This window comes from Glycine max, chromosome 13 (genome assembly GCF_000004515.6).
Source record: "Glycine max cultivar Williams 82 chromosome 13, Glycine_max_v4.0, whole genome shotgun sequence".
Classification (NCBI taxonomy): Eukaryota; Viridiplantae; Streptophyta; class Magnoliopsida; order Fabales; family Fabaceae; genus Glycine; species Glycine max.
The window spans coordinates 17,171,590-17,177,183 of NC_038249.2; the positions used below are offsets into that span (position 1 = coordinate 17,171,590).

Consider the following 5,594-nt stretch of genomic DNA (forward strand, 5'->3'; position numbering starts at 1 on the left):
TTCCCTACTCTTTTACTTTCCGCTGTGCATTTTAATTTCCACTTTTACTTTCTGTTAAGTTTCTCTTCTACTCCTTATTCTCTTAACAACATAGTAAAAGCCTTAGAAGAGTAATTTTTTTAATTAGTAAGAGTTTAGGAATAATTAATTCAACCCCCCTTCTTAATTATTCTGAGACCACTCGATCCAACAATGAACAGTTGAAAAATGCGTGTTGTGTAATTCTGTTGGAGCTATGTCACAATGGACCTCTTTTTTAAATAAAAAAATTAATATTGTCATGTATCTGTGTGGAATACAAGTTAACAGCAAGGTGTTAATATGAAAATAGTTGTCTTTATAGCATAAATCGTCATTTTGAACATATTTATACGTGTTAATATAATACCCTTACTTTTCTTACTAGATTACTTTCCTTGATGACATAAATTATAAAAATGAAACGGCATATCTTTAACAGCTTATGTGTATGTGGCAATCTTACTCAAATTAATTGTTGGCACTTGCTTGTTGGTTAAACTCTCTTTCAATTCAAGTTTTCATTTTTGCTATGGTTTGAGAGTCCATTGTCATTGTCACCCTAACAATTTGCTCACTTTTAGTTTTCTCTGTTTCTCATTCCAACCAGCTAGTTGGTTATTCTTTCCACCGGTAGTTGCCAAATCTTGAGTTTTTAAACTCCTCTTTCACTCTGCTGATTTGTAGAACCTTTAATAGTACTTAGTTGCAGCTTTTCAATTCTTCTTCTTCTCACGAGTTCTACTCTTTCTTGGAAAGTGCTTTTGAATTCTGTTAGATAGAACTAAAGTGAAGTTAAGTGAGTGGCTAACAAAACAAGATGAAGCCTTGCACTTCATTGTTGTTTCTCACTTTGATTTCCACGCTCTCTTTTGTGGTTTCTGACATGGTGCCCTCAAACGAAGGTATATCTTTAGTTTGAGTGTTCACTTTCTTTTTCAGATCTAATCCATTTAGCACTGGAACTGAATGCTATATTTAACTAGGTGAAGGAAAGACTCTCCTCTTCCTGCATTTGTCATGATTATTAACAGCAAGGTTGCCACCTTGTGCCTTGGTGGTTATAGTTAGTTACTAATTATGGAAACAACCCCTCTTTTCTTCTCATGACACCTTTCTCTTCAATGTGATCTAATACAGCCACATGCAATTTCATCCTCTCACATTTCTTTAAGCAAGCTTGAAACACTTGTCAAGCCATATTTCTACAAATTACAAAGACATTCAACCTTATGCACCATGTAATATATTTAATCATTTGAGAAAATTTTAACTTTAAGAAAAAGTTGGATTTTACTCTAAAAGTCATTGGTGGCGACATATCAGCAATTCCTGGATTATATGATGCAATAGAGGTTTGGACTACTCCCATTTTATGTTAATGAAATATCCATTAGCAGCTTTCACGATTCTTTTCTGTAGTTTAACATCTCTGACTCTGATGATGAATATGTCATGTTAATCGTCACAGAGCACATTCTGTTATTTGAAAGCATTTCCAGTATTGATGTGGAAACTTGTAACTTTAAATTGTTGTTGTCTTCAAAGTATATATTACGTGCTGGTCACTCTTTTATCATTATAAATGCCATGAATCTCATGCACAACACATAGATGTTGGTTATAGAATGAATTATATCAACTCCATCTAATCTTTTAATTTCCTGTCATTTTATTTTTCTATTTTGCCGATTATTGAAATTTGATAGAATATTGTATTTCACTTTTCATGATAGAATATTGTATTTCACTTTTCATGATTTTTTTGCCTTGCAGATTTGTGAGAGGTCCTTGACTTCTTCAACAGGTGGCCCCACAGGGCCAGCTGCTTCAAACTTCATACGAGCTGAAATGCTTCCCAGTGGCTATCTAATTAGATCCTTATTATGCAATTTGATGTGAATGATTTTTATTTACCTTATTATGCAATTTGATGTGGCAACTATGCAGTGGAATTGATGAAAATGCAATTGGAGCGTGTGCACAGTTTGTGTTTGCAGTAAGAAAGCTTTTTGAAGTAATGGTTAGTGGGTATGTACCAAAGTCTTTTGGGGTAGCTTTTGGACACTCCATATGGAATTGAGCACCCATATTCATGATAATATGAGAGTCTAACTTTTGCTGAATTTTTTATTTCCTAACAATCGTTTCTCTTCTAACATTTTGCGGGCTGCTACATGCATTCATATAATTCCAATCCATTCATTTTGAATCCTTTATGATAATAAGCCATAGACATATCAATAATTTAATTTGTCATTATTTTTTCTTGTGTAAAGTGCTATTGATTTGAATAAAAAATACTTATGTTATTCATCTTGAGATAGGTCAGTCATCACCCCATGATTGTTGCATGCCATTGTGAGGGAAGTGGCTGGAAATATGGGGGTGACAGCAATTTAAAAAGTAAATTTATGTTAGTAGTCTTTTTGTGAGATAGATACCAACGTGTTTCTACATAGGATTAGAAAACTAGGATCCTTGAAAAAATACAGCTTTTAATATTGAGTTTTTTTTAACTTTTAGTTTCTTTTTTCTAATAATAATGTGAATATTTCTTTTTCCTATATCACCCGTTTCTTTCTATTTTAGAATAAAATTGAAGACATCTGGTTGCCTAATTAATGTATATAATTTGTTTATAGTTTTTTTTATCCAAATAAAAATGATAATGAAAAAGTTCAAAAAAATATTTGTTTCAAGAGTTTAACTCATTCATACATGATTTCAAATAAAAATAAATTTTTTAACTCATGGTTTGTGACATGAATTTGTGACATAAATTGAGCAGCAATTCTACTTTAAATTATTTGTTATCTAAACCTTTTGTTCATGAAGTTTATTTTTTGATAAAAATAAATTAAGTGTTGATGATGGAGAAGTCTTTCATTGGAGCAAGTTATATATAGTTTTACTTTATGTTAGTAGTATATATGTTAGTAGTATATTAGTATATATCAATCTAAAGTGGTTCAGCTGCCTCTAAAGTTGTTTCAGCTGCTTCTAAAGTGGCAAGTAGCGTGCCTATGCCTGACATTACTAAAAAGGAGACAAGTTTCTCAGAGGCTAAAGCATTCAAGCATGTTAAGGTTGAAGATTGAACCACACAGGGGTGAATACAATTTATATATTCTACACTTTTTAAAATTTAGCTCATAATTAGTTAACAATATATATATATATATATATATATATATATATATATATATATATATATATATATATAAACTATGTAGTACTATAATGGAATATGAAACTTGAAATGTAGAACAATATATAGTTCCATCATTAAGAACGATCTCGATTTGCATTCTTTAGAAGGAAAGTCTTTGACTTTGAGCATAATGTAAGTGCTTATCTATACATTTATGCTTATCTATACGTTTTTTCTATGATTGAAGATTAAATTATTTTCATGTTGTAAGTTACTTTTAAAAGCTATAGAAATAAAAAGAAATTCAACAGTTTATTGAAATAAAGCTAAAAACACATTATGGACATATCATAAGTCATAAGCTTTCTCAAATACTTACATAAGTATGTATGTCATAAGATAAGTTGTAAATAAAATCTTCCAAATGCACTAATTTCAATGGTTTGCTGTTGTGTTTTCTCAGTACATTGAAGGTCCAACTTTTTGACACCACCCTGGGAACTAGAAGTCCCATCAGGCACCATAAGCGAAATGTAAGCCCCAATGTGAGTTTTTCAGCTATTCCTTGACCCTTGTGTGGGATTAGGATTGAATTTCCACTCTCCTTGGACATGTTGCATGGTTTATGATTCTCTGTGTGGTTATGCTCATCACCTGACTCTACTTCTATTTCACCACTCTTTGCAGCTTTATCACCCTTCAGCTCTGAACACCTTTGAACAGATAGTATATAGTGCCAAAGGAAAGCAAATTGTAGTTTTTCTTGACTACGATGGAACTCTCTCTCCAATTGTTGCAGATCCGGATAAGGCTTTCATGACTAGAAAGATTTTCCTTTTGTTCCCATTTTTCTCTTATACTCATATCCATTGAATAAAGCTTGTGTTTGTGATTAATCTGAGACTTTGTTTTCTCAAATTAGATGAGAGCCACACTAAAGGGTATAGCAAGACATTTTCCCACAACAATCGTGACCGGAAGGGAGAATAACTAGAAGATTTATTATTATTATTATTATATGATTTTTACCTACAGTTGAAGATGATATATACATATTAAAGACTTTTACCTACACACTATACATAGTAGGTAAAACCTATAGTGACAGACAATTAGCCGCCATTATACGCCCCTCAAAGTTGACAGAAGAAACGTCTGTAGGACAAAGTCTATCATACATTTACCTACGGATTTTTTATTTATAATGACAGTTTTTGTCCGTAGGTATAGATCATTTTTCTTGTAGTGGTAAAAGTTAAAATGCGACATATATAAAGTTTAATGCTTGTTTGGAAATACATGTAATCTGCTTAAACAAGTGTCAATTACAATTTTTGATAAAAAGTTAGCTAGCATTAACCAAAGATGCACATTTATGGAATAATGGATGCGGTTCCAAACGGGCTATTAGTAAGTAATAAAAAGTAATTTTTAAATTTTTTATAGACTAAATTAAACTATTTAATGAACTAGTTCTTATATGGATCAATTTGATTGGTTAGTTAACTTAATTTTTCATCCATGCTTTGCCATATCCAGATAAATGATATACGAAAAATATATTTAAAAGTTAAAAAGTGATAGATTTGAAATTTAATGTGTGTTTGGAGTCACGTTAAAATGATATAGTATAGATACACCTCAATTATAACCTTTAATATAAATGTCAAAGTAGTTAGTATTATTGAGAGAGTGAATCTATGGAATAATGGCTGTTACAATAAATAAATAGACTTTTTTTTGTCTAAACTACTTGTATTATTTATGGATCATATAGAATTATAAGAATGTTTCGGTTGAATAGGATAGGATCATATAGAATCATAAGAATGTTTCGGATGAATAGGATAGGATCATTATGAGTAATAATATTCTTTCTTCATCTTTTACCCAATAACAACACATGAAATTGAACTAAGACTAATTAAGTTAAAATAATTCTAAGCTACTTGCATGCTTAATAATAGATATTCATAAATTCATATATTTTTATAACTAATGTAATAATTTTAAGGTCTGCTTACACTATAAGAAAGATAGTTTATTTAAAAAAAAAACTAGAAAGGAATATAGTTAGAAAATACTATAAATGAAAATACATAAACAAAATTAATAATTTCTGTTGCAATTAATTTTATTTTCTATAATTATTTAATATTTTTTAGTTACATCAAGATATCTAAATCCAGAAAGAAATAACTCACCTATGTTATAAATAGACAAATACTAATTAGTGTCACTAAGACATTAAAAAATTACAAAAAATAATTATTAAAATATACAAAATTATATTTTTGATTATTTTTTTACCTTTAATTATAATTTTTACAATAAATATTTTTTTAATTCCTTAATTAATAATGAAAGAACACTAGTCAGTAGGAAGGAACAAGCTTATAAATATCCATCCTCGATATGGGGT

The 5,594-nt window shown here is 30.0% G+C and overlaps 1 long non-coding RNA gene across 1 annotated transcript; it reads left to right on the top strand.

The window, feature by feature from the left end:
* The first annotated feature begins 571 nt into the window (after nucleotides 1-571).
* Nucleotides 572-4,433, top strand: LOC121173387 (uncharacterized). Its single transcript, XR_005888143.1, has 4 exons — nucleotides 572-923; nucleotides 1,795-3,130; nucleotides 3,636-3,717; nucleotides 3,860-4,433. It is a non-coding gene; the product is annotated as an uncharacterized lncRNA (long non-coding RNA).
* The last annotated feature ends 1,161 nt before the right edge of the window (nucleotides 4,434-5,594 follow it).